Below are 18,281 nucleotides of genomic sequence, written 5' to 3' on the forward strand. Positions count from 1 at the left end.
TTGATTATTGGTTGATGCAGTTTGAAAGTTTTGATGGGTCCAATATGAAAATTTGATGAAACAAGGCCTTCATGTGTATTGTTGTGTGCCAAGAGCATCCAGTCTAAAAATTTATGAAACGTGGTCCCTGGAAGAAGAGAGAAGGTCGTAGCTTTCTATAGGTCGGCGCCTACGTACTAGTAAACACATTGGCTAGTACAAGAGCTAGGGTGTTCCAGCTCCCTTCTAGTAGAAGCTAGAAAACAAGAGAAGGTTGTAGCCTTATGCAGGTGGCTGCCTACATACTAGTATGAGTCTGCACTAGTACAAGATTGTAAACAGATTTTCTTTTTATTAAAAGAAGACAGAGATGACAGCAGCAGGTGGTTTTTCTCCCGCATTGGGCTTCCACCTTAAATCTTGGTGTTCATGTGTGTTTCTTATGTGAGATTGTTTATTATGGTTTTACGACACTGTTTAACAAGTTATTGATGCACTGATTAAATATCAACACATGATAAACTGATTAAATCATAAGTTCTCTAGGTATACACTGGTTTCCCTCATAACAGTAGCGTGTACACACTAGTTCACTTCACAGAAGTGACATATATAAATATGTTTAGGAAATGAAAAAGTATTGAACTGATAATACTGATTCACCCCCCGTATTATTTCCAACATTTGATTCCTTTATACTGAAAATAATAATAATAATAATAATTAAATAAAAAATAAAAAATAAATAAATAAATAAATAAAAAATAAAAATAAAAATAAAATAATAAAATAATAATAATAATAAATAAATAAAAAATAAAATAAAAATAAAAATAAAAATAAAAATAAAAATAAATAAATAAATAATTAAAAATAAAAATAAAAAATAAAAAATAAAATTAATAATTAAATTTTTTTAATGATAATAATAACAATAAATTTTAAAAGAAAATATTGGATTCTATAGGAGACATAAATTATATGCAACTATAAGTATTTATTGAAGAAGCTCATTACTATTAAACACACCTTATTTCCCTCAACAACATCTTTTGATGTAAATTTAATCTTATAAACACAGCGACATTTAGTTACATTCTTTCCTTCTAGTTGTGGAACCAATTCTAAAGTTTTATTTTCATTAAGGAATTTCAATATTTAGCCATAGCATTCTCCAATTCAGGTTGACCATGTGCCACTGACATGCTTACAATCAAGGAAACATAATCATGTTGTTTATTTCCTCTAGTATTTATTCAATCATTTAAATTATTGCATCAACACTAGCAACTACAATTGTCTTAGTCACCCACTAAGGAAAGCTAATATCCTTTGCAGATGGGATTCTTATGTCATATTCGCCATGATAAGCCATAGTCAAATAGTCCAACCATGATTGTTTCTAGTCAACTTTGTTAAATAGATAAACTGTAATTCAAGACGATTATGAAATTCAACTATTCATAGCACACACTAGTCTCCATGCCAATCAATGCAATATATAAATCAATGGATCATTGCTCAAGGTGTCAAAAGAGGAGTTCAACAAGGTAATATCTAAATTATATTGATTATTAAATACAACATCCATCCTAAGAATAACATATGTGTAATAGGATCAAATATCATGTAACTTTTCAAATCATGAAGTAGCCCACCATAATACAAGCATGATTGTTTGCATCCAACTTCTTTCTTTATCACCTTGAATGTGAGACCAAGCTATACTCAGAAACCTCTTGAAATGTCCAAACAATGTTTTCTTCTCCTCCATGTTTTAAGAGCAGGCATATATCACATAACATTTGTGGAATCACGTCAAGAATATAACATGTTTGTTATGACTTGACTGTATTTGGTCTAGTTAAAATATAACAATAGATTGCAACCCTTTGAGAAGTGGGCAATAGATTTTGTAGGACCCATTCAGCCACAAGGGAAGACAAGAGCAAGGTACATTATCACTGCGACGGAGTATTTGACTCGTTGGGCAGAAGTGCAACCAATGAAGGATTGCACGAGCGCGATGGTCACGAAGTTCTTATTTGAGCATATACTGACGCGATTTGGATGTCCAGGGATCTTGATGAGTGATCGTGGTACGCACTTCCTGAATGAGACGATCAGTGCACTAATGGAGGAGTTTCAGGCATATCCCCAGAAGAGCACACCTTATCACCCGCAAGCTAACGGGAGAGTGGAGGCGTTCAACAAAGTTCTTGAAAATGCATTGACCAAGGTTTGCAATGCTTAGCGAAGTGATTGGGACCTACGCATACCTGCAGTATTGTGGGCTTATCGAATGACATGCAAGAAGTTGATGGGACAAACCCCTTTTAGGATTTTCTATGGCGTGGAAGCTATAATGCCTATGGAATATACCATACCTAGTTTGTGCATAGCAGCGCTCATAGGTATGACAAATCGCGGAGTCCTGGAAGAGAGCCTCGCAGCTAGATGAGCTCAAAGAAGAAATATTGTTGGTTGGATTTCACCAGCAGGTCTAAAAGTAACGTGAAAAGGCATGGCATGATCGACACATCATGCACATTTAAGGTAAATGATCTGGTTTTGTTGTATGATAGTAAGTTTGATAAATTCCCTAGAAAATTTAGGATGCACTGGTTAGGGCCTTATGTTATTAAGGGGATTACTGACGGAGGAGTGGTACAGCTGGTCAAGTTAAATGGAGAACCCTCCCTAGGAAAGGTGAATGGTAGTCGCTTGAAGCCATACACCGGTGGTTCAGCCAGGTGACTAAATGAAAGTAGCACAGTCTTAGTGCTCCAGGCATCTGAAAGGAGGCGTGGGACTATAAACTATAATGCCCAAGTTGGGGAGCTACGCTATTGGAAAATGGTGCAAAGCAAGGATGTGTCACTGGGTCCGTGACAACGTGGAGGGAGTAGCACTACCCAGGGAGAAATCGTGTAGGTCAATTGGAAAGTGACCGTTAAAGTCATTGTTCATGAAAAGGCAGCAAAAGTGAGGCCAAATGGAGCAGGCGGCCAGATTTTAAGATGAAATTTATGTCATAGATCCTTGAAAATCTACCGCCAATCCGACATTAATGAATCGATTTTGGGGGGAACAGTTGGATTTGAATTCAAATTGTCCTACAAATTACAAGTGGTTGTCCAGCAAGAAACACTTGCCATCTTTAGTATTTAGTTGTTGAGCTCTCAGACGCCTATGGACCCAGAGTTTTTCATAGCTCTCAAATAGACCCCCGCATTTGCGAACTTGCCTGAGATGTTGTGAGTATTGATAGAGAGTGTTATGTTATCACCCCCAGAAGTTATGAATACACAACAAGTGGTAGAATATCTGGCACAAGAGATGGAGAAACAGGATGAAGAAGCTGCCCCAGAGTAGCCAAAGTACTGGCGGAGGTCCCTAAATCTCCAAGAACGCCGAGACCGAAGCCAACCCCAACCAAGGATACCATGAAAGATAAGAAGGGCAAGCAGCCTGTCGTCCTAGTGCGCGCATTGCCGAGATGAAACCCAACCAAGCCCACTACCCAGGAGAAAGGCAAGGCTATAAACCTAGAGCCAAAAGAGGAGAATATCGAAGACATCCCCATGGACGACGAGGATGTGGGAGTGGAAATAGAGGAGGTTGAAGCCCAGGGTGCAGACCCTATTACACGGTTGTCGGAGTATGTCCCTCTGTGCAAGCCTAAGTCCAAGGTCCCCAAGGACATTGATGAAAGTAAGACTCCCCTGAAAACCCCATTGCTACCAGATGAGATCACTTTTGACAGTCCACATTTGGCATGGGTGCCAATTTTGAAGCTTGAAGACTGGGACTTAGTGGACCATGAGAATTTCCCACACCTTGTGGCCAAATAGTTGATGCGCCACATCATAGACACAAAGATGGGGATGACTACACTAGAGCCACAGAAGTGGCTCATAGGAGTAGAGAAGGTGGGATTACTCAACCTTCTTTGGGTGTCACACTATAACCACACCCCTGTGACAGTTTTAGTCATCAAGCAGTTGTTGTGCTTGGTGCATGATGGGTGTCTATGGCTAGAGGAGACGATACCCATCACCGATATGTTGATTCACTACATCACACCCCTGCCATGTACAGGCGAAAATCCAGCGATGATTTTTGGTGGCAAGGGTGGCGAGTTGGCGCTCGCAGAATCGATGAAAGAGAAGTTTAAATTGTTGAAGAAGTCGTGCGGGTACGCAATCTCCAACATCTGTGACCCCACTGTGAAGGTGGCAACACAAATCCTTGTAGGGGAGGTGATGTGTAAGTTCCGTGCCAATGAGGTGTCGGCGCCTATCGTCACGCTCACACAGCAGTGCGCGGAAGGAGTCCCGTTTAATTGGTCAGACTACCTTCACGGTGAGTTCTTGGCCAACTGCCGCAAAGCGCAGGAGTAGAGCAAGATGTTCCACTACGTGTGGCTCTTGATCTCAATTGTTCTTGTAGCATGGGAGCTACAAGAAGAAAGCCAATTTCCCTCAGTCGTTCCAGACATTCCTGAAGCAGCGAAGTATGCTTTTCTGTGGACGACCAAGGACGCGGAGCGCGTTCAAGACAAAAAAATCTTCTGGATCCTAATGGAAATCGATATCAGGATGGCTATCAATTTAAAACCATGATTTTTTCAAACATCATATGCTAACCTATAGAGCTATGTTGAATTCAAAGTTGATTTCCATCGGATCTCAATCAAGGCAAGGAAGGACCCTGCACAGAAGTGGTACGATCTACCGTACCTAGCCACGGATGATGCCATTGATGTAGTGTTGGATAAATGGTTGGCGCAGTGGCGCACCTCCACAGACTTGGCGGTGGGTGGAAGTAAGTCCACCACACAAAAGAAGAAGGACAAGCAAAGTTGAAGATGGCACAACTGGTCGAGAAGAGGAAGAAGGAGGCCGCTAAGAAGGCCAAGGCAGATCAGATAGGAAAGGAAGCAGGAAAACAAACAGGAAGCACAGATCGGGGCTCTGACAAAGGTACACAGTCACCTTCACTTGTAATGGAAGAAGACGACACATAGCATCACGGCACAGACCCTTAGGAGACGTCCGGCCATATTAAGGACCCGAAAGAGCCGAAAAAGGGAGGGTACAGAAAGAAGTCCAAGGTGACCAAGACCTCACTAGACCCCATCACACTAACGGAGGGAGACTTATATGACATCGGTGACATAGTCAGAGATGTCACCATAGAGGCCCTGCATAAATTTGAAAAGCTGTGGCAGATCGTCCTAGGGGCCATCCAGATTGGACTGCAGGAGTTGCAGGCCCACATGTCGCAAGTTGGTATTGGAATCTGCCAGCTTGGCTATCGGCACATCAGAGGCTATCGATATGCTGCGCACGAAGGCTTCCAGTGCGCTAGTGTTACCAGATGGAGCACTGACAATAGAAAATGAGGCTGACAGGCCCACTGTCAGGGCCTTGAAGGGAGTAGGATTTAACCTGCCAGCGCTCCTGCGCAAAGCACTCCACTCCTTGCAGGATGGAGTAATTTCCGAGCTGAGGGCCTGTGAACACTGCACCTTCCAAGTGAGCAGAGAGCAGAGAATAAACAATGAGAAAATGGCCTTATAGAGGAATGTTTCCATCGCCGCAGAGGCCAAGGTGACCAGCCAAAGTATGAAGATCATACAGGTTGTAGAGGAGCACACACAAATGGCCTTACAGAGGAATGCTACCATCACCGTGGACACCGAGGCGACCAGCCAAAGTACGAAGATCATACAGGTCATAGAGGAGGACCTGCAAATGGCCTTATAGAGGAATGTTCCCATCACCGCAGAGGCTGAGGCGATCAGCCAGAGTACGCTTTTTTGTAGGCAACCACCGAGCATGTTCGAGAGAGCAAAATCTTCTAGATCCTGATGGAAATGAATATCAAGATGGCTATTAATCGCAAACCGCGATTTTCACCAACAGTATATTCTAACCTGTAGAGCTATTCTGAATTCAAAGATGATTTCCATCTGATCTCAATCAGGGCAAGTAAGGACGGTGCGCAGAAGTGGTACGATCTACCGTACATATGTGGTATCGATGTGGTGTTGGATAAATGGTCGATGGAGTGGTGCACCTCCACAGACTTGGTGGTGGGTGGAAGAAGTCCACCACACAAAAGAAGAAGGGTGAGGCCAAGCTAAAGATTGCACAACTGGTCAAGAAGAGGAAGAAGGAGGCCACTGAGAAGGCCAAGGCAAAGAAGACAGGAAAGGAGGCAGGAAAACAAACAGGAGGCATAGAGCAGGGCTCTAAAAAAGGTGCGTGGTCACCTTCACCTGTAATGGAAGAAGAGGACACATAGCATCACGGCATGGACCCTTAGGAGACGTCCGGCTGTATTAAGCGCTCGAGAGAGTTAGAAAAGGGAGGGTCCATAAAGAATTCCAAGGCAACCAAGACCTTGCTAGACCCCATTACACTAATGGAGGGAGACTTATACAACATCGATGACACAGTAAGAGATGTCACCATGGATGCCCTACATCAATTTGAAAAGCAGCAGCAGATCGTCCTAGGGGCCATCCAGACTAGACTGCAGGAGTTGTAGGCCCGCGCATCGCAAGTTGGTACGGTGTCTACCAGCGTTGATATCATCACATCAAAGGTTACCGATATGCTGCGCACGAAGGCTTCCAGTGCGCTAGTGCTACTAGATGGAGCACTAACAATAGAAAATGAGGTTTACAGGCCCACTGTCAGCGCCTTGAAGGGAGTAGGATTGAACCTGGCAATGCTCCCACGCAAAGCACTCCACTCCTTGTATGATGGAGTAATTATCGAGCTGAGGGCCCTCTAAGTGATCAGTGAGCAGAGAATAAACAATGATAAAATGGCCTTACAGAGGAATGTTGCCATTGTCATAGAGGCTGATGTGACCAGCCAAAGTACGAAGATCATACAGGTCGAAGAGGAGACCTGCAGACTGGTCCCGGAATCGGCCATTCCAGAGGAGGAGCCAGTCAAGGTCCGCATCCGTAAATTGGCCACAAGGGTGCGCGACATTTGAACAGAGATGGAGCGGGTACAATTGGAGTTGAACTTGCATATTAGGGAGCTCCATTTGATGGCTCAGCCTTCAACACCACCAGAGGTCAAGGAACAACAGGTGGTCATTGTCACAGAAGTAGTCACGGCAGTGGAGAGTTCAGTAGCAGACTGCACACAGTTGTTTGAATAGTCATTTGAGGTCTTGATCGGTTTGCAAGAGGACCCAAAAATCCAGAGGCTCAAGAGGGAAGCGTGCAAACTCCAAAAACGCTATCATGAATTTTAGGGCATAGCGTGAACCGTCGTGCTGACACAGAGGTTAGCCAAGCTGCAGGAAGCCAAGCAGCTGAAGGAATAGGTGGACGCAGTGCTGCACAAGGAAACAATGTTGAAGGCACAACTCAAGCCATGGTTGGAGGAAGTTTATGTAGTTACAGGAAACATTGAAGGCAAGCTTACGACTCTGCAAGCGGTGCAACAACAGCTTCAGGCCGACAACGCAGGGACAACAACTGAGAATATAGTTGAAGATGTGAAGTAGGCAACATCTTAGTGCACAACCGAAGTTGCGGTCATCAAGGTCGAGCTAGACAAGCTTCGTGCAAATATCTTCGCGCCTACCGAGTGACTCAAGGGAGAGTCACAATGTTTGTGTTGGGGGCCTGTTAGGAGCGGAATCCCCCAAGGGTAGTTTTGGGGCTAAAAACCCATGTTTTTGTAATATTATTGTAAATGCTCTGCATTTTGTGGTTGCGGAGCACGAAGGTATTATGTGTCACAAAGGGTAGTCTGCCCTTAGTTTTGTAAAGTAAGGTCAGGTGTAAGAGATCTACCCATGGTTCGCAGACCATGGGATTGTATAAAAAGAGCTAAGCTCTAAGTAGTTAATAGCATAAAATAAGGAAAAGAGTCACCTTTAGAGCAAGAAGTCTAAGTATTGTGTTTTAGTGTAGCTAGAGGTTCTACAGCTGAGTGCGCAGAGGCCTAGGGTAGAAGTTCACAGCTAAGTGCGCAGACCCCTGCAGCTATGTGCATAGGGTGAATAGAGTTTGTAATACTTAGAAGATATTAATAAAAGGAGTTATTCTGCAATTTCTGTGTATTTTTTCTGTTAATGGGTTTGGATATTTTGTGTATGAATTTCCTTTGTTTTTCTTATATGATGCGCGAATTAATGCAATTACATTGAATAATTGAACGCAATCACGAATATATGCTTACGCGGTGATAACATTAAGTATTTGACAGGATAAGAAAATCACTTAGGATAATTGACGAATCTACACGGCACACTGCTATAGCAGCGAGAAAGTACCTGAGCTATAGGTTAGAGCTACGCAAAGGTCGATCGTGTACTTTTGCGAAGGTATTGAAAGTCGGAATAGAGGTTTGTCTTACAAGACCTAGAGTGAGATCACCTGCACGAAGGCAGGGATAGAAGAGATCAAACGACATCACAACCATCTCAAAGGTGCGGAAACTTGGTTCCAGCATCCCCCCATACTGCTTCGGGTCAGACTTCAGTCCGCACTCTGCAGGCTTATGCCAAAAGGGCCAGTAGTGTAGGGATTTGTTTAGCTAAATAACATTGAACCTGGGTCAAACCCCCTCAAGCCATCAATGTTCTCAAGATACAGTTCACCTATTTGGCCTGAATCAACAAGCATGCCATTTTAACCAAATTCATTCTTCCTTTCTATGAAATCATTCTAGTAGGATTTGTAAGGTATATATCTCTACCAAGAAACACCATGTTGTGAAAAATGTCTCTCAAATGTGTTATATACATGTTCCCTCCCATTTTCAAATCATTCCACATGTGAACCACATTACTTCTCAATGAATGCCTTAAATTCATTTTTTTCCAAGACATGATCCTTACTCTTTAAGACAAATTCCCTATTATACTCGAAACGATAATCAATAAATGTTAAATCATAGCTTGCACTAACTAATAATGGTTAGTTCTTTGTACAAATGTCAATGTGGTAGGAACTCAATGAAATTTTGGTCTCATTGACTTTCTTGTCTCAAATGCAATGTGGTGATTCTTTTTAAGTACACACATTTCACATATACCATGAAGAGGAACCATCTTAAGGATTCCATTAGCCATATTAAACTTGACCATTAATATTATACTTCAAAAACTCATAAATGCAATATTTTCATGCAAAATTTCACTTTGATCATTGGTCTTGGCTATGATTTTAGTTGATACTAGAACTTTCTTTATGTAGCAACAAAACTTATACAAATTGTCCTTAGGATCAAGAATATCCTATGCAACAACAACAATATCATTGTTAATATCCTTCATAACAACCTATATTGCGAGAATTCAACATTCTTAACAATTTTGGTTAGTTGGGGTAGAAACAAAGAATTGGCACTCAAGCTTGGTACATGATACATAACAAATATTATGTCATTCTCACATTCAACCCTATCACGACAAACAACAAAAAGTGCCTAATCATTAGCAGTAAATATTTTTTATTCTTTAGCCTTATTTAATGAATAAAATAAAGAATCATCCTTAGGCATATGATGAATACAACCAAAATTGAATATCCCCTCACTTTTATAAGTATAAGTATGTCATACCTGAGAAGTACAAATAGAAAAGTGTAATTATCTATCTTTATTTACAAAAAATGATGTTGTAGGTCACCAATCGATTAGTTGGCACTTCACCTTCAACCCTTTTCACCTTTTCCTTAAGATCAACAATTTTCTTTCATCAATTCTTCTCAACATGCCTCATGTTTCCATGGTATCAATAGGGTTTCTTCGCACATTTTGCAATCAATTTTTTTATCACCATACCTTTTCTTGTCAATTTGGTCAAGTCAATCCTTATCATGACAAGCTCCATGACATTTCTCCCAGTTACATTCAAAACCGCTTTATCAATAGTTTTCTCAACATTTTCCCTTAAGCAGATGGAATTATTTATTCTTAAGTTTTCCCTCATAATTTTTTTTTGTGCCCTAATTAGAAAACCATATAAAGAATGAAAGGTATTTTCCTTACCATACTCATTTATAAGAGCCCAACTAGCACATGTTGAACAAAAAATATCATCAATTTTCTTTTGCAACATCAAAATGGATGTTATACACTAATTATCCTTCAAAAAATCCATTCCAATTCATCCAATTTCAATTCTAACTCCTTCAAATAAGAAAGGGTTAAGACAAATTCTATCATTTTCATCCCTAAAATTGTTGAAAATCGTGTAGCATGGGAGGTACTCCCACAAGTCATGGGTACTTGACTTGTCAATATTTGACCCACTTTGTGGGCAATGTACCCAAGCCAGTGAGCTTTGGACCCAAGGTCGTGGGCTTAGAACCCAAGCTTATTATCTGTTTATTCTAATTGTTGTGGAGGACACCTAAATGGATCTAAGGTCTCCTAAGACAACTAAATAGAGATTTATATATTGAAGAGACCTATGGAGAGGTCATTCACTACATGAGGAAGATCAATTCTTGTGAGAGATCAAGCCTAAGGAGATGAATAATCTAAAGAGATAGTTGTAACAAGGGAAGATCTACCTTCAAGAGGACCAAAAATATTTTGAAGAGGACATTGGACTATTTCTTGGTCAAGGAAGGATGAATTTGTGTGTTTCATGGTTAATAGTTCATCTACATCCTAGAAGAAGACCCCTCTAAAATTTTGGTTATCTATCTAAAGAAGTGTTGTAGTGTTTTATGGTTTGATCTATGGTATCAGGGTAGCCACAAAGTCAAGTTAGAGTTGGTCACAGACTACTCCAGCCTTAGTTGCAAAGATGAAAATTAGCCCAGGTAGGCTAAGCCTTTAAGAAGGAAAAACAAGGCTAAAATAAGGAGTTTTGTGGAGGGTCGAATACTATAGACCCAACAAAAGTTTGCTAGAAGGTTAAAGCAAGGATAGTTGTGTGCTGAAAATTGGGACTATTGGTAAAAGGCTTAGTAAGAAGTTTGTTGGAAGAATACGGACTCAAAGTAAAGGGTAAATGTTGATTTGTGCAGTGATTTGAAGGACTAAATTCACTGTGAGAAGCTAGGTATGCAAAGAAGTTAAAGGATATATTTCTTTGTGGTATTTGGAGGTAGAAGAAAACCAAGTTCACAAAGAGAAAGAGGACAAAAAGGGTTGGAATCAAGGGACTACTATTGCAAGTAAGTCAAGTATGTTCTTTGTTGTTTTGGGCAATTTGAAGGTCAAAGGGAGTTGACCTCTATTGGAAAATGAAGTGTAATGTAGATCAATACTTGCTTCTCCTTTCTTGATAACTACTTGTGAATTTTAGATATCTTCTTATTACTTCTTATGTCTTCTTCGTTAAGAAATTATGCAAATGTTCAATATTTTAGGAAAATATAAAGATCACAAGAATACAAGGGACACCAAAATTAGGTTACTATCCAGGGGAAAACCCAACAATTCTTATCTTATAGAATCAGATCAAATGAGATATCCAAAACCAAGACCAAGACCAAAATACCACCAAGAGACCAAGTCCGAGGGCCCTTCTCCAAGTCACCCCAACATTCAAAGTCAAGACAAGTCAATATGCCCCAATTCTAGTCAAGCCTCATAAATTTAGTTCTGCAACAAAAGGCCGAAATTTGACCTATGTTAACCTCAAAAAAATTTAGGATTTTTTATAGAAATTATAGTCCACACGTGTGAGCTACTTCAAACATAAAATTTTGGTCAATGAAGAATATTCTTATTGCCTTTTTACTTTGTTTTTCTCTTTCCTTTTACTCGATTTCTCTTGCTCCTTCGCTTGCTTCAAATGTTTTTCTTGTTGGTCTAATGAATGAAATCCATAAAGGTCAAACTTGCCTCTTATATATAGATGTCTAGAAGGTTGAATAGGCGTCTTTTGGAGGACTAAGCTGACTTTTCCAAGGAGGGCCGACTTGGTCAACATGTAGGCTTATGACTCAACATAAAATTCAATTTATTTCTCTTTACAAATTTCCAAATGGAACATGACTTAAGTACATTTTCTTTTGACTCGTAATAAATTATTTTTGACTCTTTTTTACTTCCTAAGCATGAAGAACATGCTTTGACAAAAATATGATAAATATAATGAATACATTAATGATAAATTTACATTATGAACACAAAAACTAGTTACATTCTCCAACACTCCTTAACTAGGGAGCTATTTATAATGACTCAACAATATATTCTCAAGTTAAAATATTCATATAATAAAGGATCTAGATTGATAAGCATAAAAATCATAACTAGTCACATTACCAAGGCCTTGATAGTTAAGCTCAATCTCTCCACTAAATCAAATCATAATGCTAGGAGGCATTCCATAAGACACCATACTGCCTCTCTGAGGCGCATACTCCACCCAAGATCACCGGAGTATGTCCTCCATAGGACCATTCTTTATCCAATTCCATGTACTTGAATTAGAGTTTTAATCCTAATCTGCCATAATACATCACTCAAGAATGTTTCTCCACGATGTTTATCCAATCCACCATTCTCCTTATCCATGTCCATGTACTTGACTTATGGTTGTTAGTCCTAGTCACAATACATGACACAAGGAGAACTATGTGTCCAACCTCACTCCCTCTCAACTTGGGAGGGGAAATCCATAAGCCCAAGCTTGTCTTGGAAGTACTCATACTTTCATACATCAGCTACTTGTTCAATCATGGAGATCGATTATAGCTTCTTGGCTCCTATCTACACTATGCTCTTCAAATCATAAAGTGCTTCGACCTTCCATATAAGATATCAAAAAAATGGGTTATTGTAAATCTTCATACAAATTTGATCATTAGAAGGTATCATGGTCGAATCCAACATGTCATCAAACAGTCCATCAAGCATGTTATGGAGTCAAAAATGCTTGACAACTAATTGCACAAACTGCCAAATATTTTCCTTTTCCAATAATTAGTGCAACAAAATCATGCTTTATGTTCCTAAAAGAAACCATACCAAATATCAAGCAAAAATAACCATCAATAGTGGGCTTCTCTCATCATTAGCATTGGCAATTCAATCAATACAACCTTGAATCAAATGTATTAAGGAACAAGTCAGATTTTGGTACATTGATGGATCAACAAGATCAGAATTTGTAGCTTCTTCAAATTTTTCTAAAATTCAATATTCCAAACTTCTATAGAAACTTGATCACAAGATTCATTTGATCAAGGAAGATTGCATCATTTTTCTACCAAACATCAGGCCCCAATTAGTGGTGTATTGCTCCAAGACCCTTTATGTCTTCCATCTCCCTCTAAAGGAAATATCTTATAATATCAGAAAACAAATTAATAAGATCATTTTTTATCCACCAAACTTAGCTATGAGATCTACTACAATCATGAGGTTATCCCAAAAATCCATGGGAAATCTTTCAACTGAGAGAAGCGCCTTATCATGATTTTCTCCCTCTTACTTAGAGGACCTTTTTGCTTTTATGTTGTCATATATTACATGTCATATTTAAATCTTCTTGGATAATGAATAGTTTATATTGTATGCAACTCCTTGAATCCAAACTTAGAATGTCTCTTTACTTTTCTACATACATTCAAATTCCTTCATTTGTTGTCAAGGCCTATATATGGACCACTTTTTAACTCTTATGTTCGAATCATGTTTACTGGAATTTGAAGTAGATGTCTTATCAAAAATTAATTCCATTTTTCTTAGAAGAATCTTGATAAGTCTTGCTTTGGAATTTTGTCTTGCTACAAGCTATATATTTTCTTCAAAAACAAATAGAAACATTTTTGTTCTTGTACTATTTTCAAATCCTTGACTACCTTCATTATATACTTGTAGCCCTTACTTCTTTGAAAGAAATGTTAGCTTCTTTATGGAAATATAGTCTTCCTACAAAGGTTTTTACCAAGAAACTTCTCTCCTTGATATTTCTACTAGACCTTTCCATATTAACAAGGCTATTATAGATGGCCAAGAACTCCTTAACTTTTAATCTCCTTGAACCAATCTAGACAACGTCTATTTGAAAATCCCAAATATTTTAGATTTTGTATCTTATCTTGTCATCATTAGATTCTATTTTGACTATCAAAAACTATTCATGAATGAAAAAGTAAAACTTATTACTTCAAACATAGTGCAAGGATGGATGCAAATTGCATTAGCTATATTCTTGATTCTCTTCAATAGTAGATATGTTTGGTATTTTATTCCATTGGTTTCTTTGAAGCTCCTTCATCCATGTTTTTCCTTCCTCTTATTGTTCTTAGGGTTCTTAGTGTTGAAAAGTGTAACTAGGTTCGGTCTTCATAATTATCATTTTACTTGTATCATTATGTATTTTATGTAAAATATATCTATATATATTACTAATTAAGCATGTTCTTCAGGCTTCTAGGATTTGTTGAGTTAAAGAGTCAAAGTCCTATTTAAACTTCTTGTAAAGAAAAAGGAAAAAATAATTTTCAAAAATGTAATTTGGGTCAATTCACTTCAAGAAGCCAAGTTGGCCCTCCTAGATGACAAGTTGGCTCACTCAAAAGATGTTTGTTTTTGCATATGAAAACAACTATATATTGGCATATATCATCCATCAAATGGCAAGAAATTCAATGCTTTTTGGTGATGAGTTCTGAGGCAGAGTTATGTGAAGTTTAGAAGTGATATCCTTGTGAAGACATGTGAGTTCCCTGTGGAAGAAGATCTAAAACAATGTGATTTCTCTATGGAAAATGATCTAATATAATGTGAAGTTCCCTATGGAAGATAGTGTTGAAGAATTTAGGGAAAAATTAAGTTAATGAGATTCTTTTAGTCATGATAACTATTTGTGAGGTATTTTAAATGTTTTCTTCTTAGCACAATCTTCACTTTTTATTATTAGAGTGTGTATTCTTATATTCATCAAATAGTTACCAAAACAAAAGACACAAGAACAAAATATGTTGGGTTTCAACCAAGGCCAAAACCTCTCACTCTTTGAGAGAAAAGCCCGCAAAAATTCTTATGAAAAAGATTCCAATTGATGAATATCAAGACCATGACCCTTGACCTATTAGGCCACTTCAATACCAAGACACCAATCCTCTTCTTTGTCACTATTGAGATCATCATCATCATTGTAGCTTCACTGAGGTCATCATTATTGCACCTTCACTGAGACATTCATCATAACAACAAGATCATTGATGTTGCACCATAGCTCCACCTTCACTTAGATCATTATTGCACTCACACTAAGATCATCACCATGTCAACGAGGTCTCTATATTGAGATATGTATATGTATACATATGAGAGCTGCACCAATATCTTCATCATGACCTTGTTTTCACCAAGATTATGACCAAGACCATGATCACTACTATATTGAGATCATGACTGAGTTCAAAATGTATGCCGATACATGTATACCGAGACAGAGTGTCATTATGGGATCACCAAGATCCTCATCATCTGAGACTGTGATTGTGTCTGTCGAGAGTGTACTACTTAAATATCTTCATCACACATGTGCCAAGACTATTACTACAGTTTTCCTTGCACTGAGATATGTACCATCGAGGAGGAGATTGTAATTACTAATGAAGTTTCAGAGGTATTCGAGATTGTACCCTACTATACCCATCTAAAATTTATAGTGATGATCGAGATTTGTACTCATATGAAGTTGCAGAGATGTTTGAATTGTATTCTCCTATAATGTTGATATTACACACCTATTTATAGTGGTTAGTCACCATAATAAGTTTACATGACATAGTGAAGTGTTGTGTCTCCTTATTTGAGCCGACATGACTTTTTTTATTATTCATTTTGCAGGTTGATATCACGAAGAGGATTGTGCTTGTCATTTGGAGGACTTCTTGACATTGTTTATGACTCAAATACATTTGATACATGCCCAAGAAGGATTGTTCATGACATTGACTCTTTTACCTTTAAATATAAATCCTAAGTCTCTCAATGGGAGCCATCTATACATAAAAATTCTTTCTCATGAAACCCATGAAGCAAACATAATAAAAATTCATTTTCTTGTTTACAAAAATCATAATTACAAAGCCTTTATGAAGACTGAACCTAGTTACCCTTTCTTCAACACTCCCTCTTAACTAGGGAGGTATTCACAATGGTAATTGGTCATTATCAATTTGAAGAATTTCTCTTAAATCGGATTGGTAATCCCATCTGTATAGCCTCATAGTAACGAACATTGTTTCCACAGAAAGGCCTTGACTGACAGCTATATCTCTCATCAGATAAGAGCACAATGCTGGCGAGACCAATGACTATAGACACCTTCATCATTGTCTCTCAAGGTACATACCCACTCGGGTGGTCACTGATTATGACCTTCTTGGACTATTCTTATCTTGGCTTCCCAAACCTCAAAGAATATTGGTTCTCTTGCCTACTCTTATCTTGGATGCCCTACACATCCTCGAAGAGCATCAGATGCCAAATGATTACCCAATCCTCCATCCTCTCTTCCCAAATGAAGACAAGAATGTTGTGTCTACCTCTCCCTCTCAACTAGGGAAGATATGCCCATTCCTATAACGGAATGTACCCAAGTTCCCTCTGACCAAGAACTTGCTCAAGCTCCCTCTCATTTAGGGACTTGTCATAGCTCCTTCTTAACTAGGGACTTTCCTTTTCATCAACATCTTATTCAACATGGGTCCTTCAGCTACTTGATCAATTTCTTTCCTTGATGTCATGAAATTGAGTTGAGCTTCTTCCTTATAGGGCATTAGCCATCCATGACTTTCCTTCTTGGTTCGTCATGTCATTATTTTCTTCATGGAAAGTTGCCTTCTTGATACATATCTGCAACCTTCATCATATGGCTACTTCTTCCTCGTCATGTTTCTTTCAAGAATTTCCATCCACCACATGAATGCTAGTTGTACTTGTACATATAACCCTTGTGCCAATAGCCCTGCATGAACTCATCTAGATATAATTCAAGAAATCAAATCATAAAATTAAATCAAATTGTACCTTTCGAGATGGAACTTCATCATGACATATTCCTCTAGGTATCAGTATCCTGCATACATGTTGACACATCTCCCAAAGATATCCATTGTTAAGGGTCTCCATCTTTTTCAGACTTTCATCGGAGCCTTCGTATCTTTTCCGTGAGATTTCCTAGTCAAATCTTCTTGGTCTTTTGGATGTTGATTGCCTTCATCATGGTTGCATATATCACAATCTCTTTCTTCCTCACACATTCCATTCCCATGAGCTTTCAATCAGAGTTTCTTAATTGTATTCAACCACCTCATACTTCATATGAGGACATATTATGTTGATTTCATCTTAGTGTGACTTTATGCCTTCCTGCATCCTTTCATAGGAGGAGATCGTTTTCCCTTGATCATGCTTCTCAAGATAGAAGTAATAATCCATGTTACCTACAACCATATGAGATGAAATTATAATATTAAATACAATCATACATACCTCATTTTACCTTTAGGTCATCTAGGCTTCTTCCAACAGCTTCCTTGATTGAAAAGATATTCAATCCCTTGATCTACTTCATTTCTCATATTATCATACCATCATCTCATTAATCCCATAAGTTGTATTTCCTGATGAAACACTTGCTTCATCTCTAAATTAGTGAACCTTCGATGAGGATTCCTTCAAAGAATCTTGAGGATCTTGCATATCCCCATCTGGAAAAATTTTCCTTTTTGACTTGATGTATGATGAGCCTTGTCCTAGATGACTTCTTCCTTTCCTGCAATGTCCAATTAGGTTCCCAAGAGTTATATCCTTCATTTTTGACTTCCATGGATTTTGTCCTTCATGATTCCCACGGTGATATCGCGAGCTCTTGCATCCAATTCTTTCATGATGTCGCAATGCATCTTATGGTCATATATATAGCATAAGATTTAGGAGCTTATGATAGAACCCTTTTGTGAGGGATACCATCTCAATCATAGTATAGATCTATTACTCCCTCTTTCCTTGGCCCTTTTCTTCATCTTCCTCCATCTTTCCAGTGATATGAGCTTCTTTCTATAATCTTTCCATAGCATTGATTCTTAGCTATACTATTCTGCCTTGTTTGAGGACCAAACTTATATTTCCTTTCTACACATGTTTGATTCCATTCACATTCAACACTTTTTCCCACAAGTTTTCCTTTTTCCATCTTTCATAGATACCACAAGTTTTTAAATGAGGTAATTTCCTTGTCCCAAGGACACTTGTCACCTTGTTCATTAAGAACATAGATGATTATCTTCTTATCATATTTCTCAGATCTCCCAATTGAGATCTTATAAA

This window comes from Pinus tabuliformis, chromosome 6, assembly GCF_031772625.1.
Source record: "Pinus tabuliformis cultivar Carrire ecotype Pingquan chromosome 6, CPIR1, whole genome shotgun sequence".
NCBI lineage: Eukaryota > Viridiplantae > Streptophyta > Pinopsida > Pinales > Pinaceae > Pinus > Pinus tabuliformis.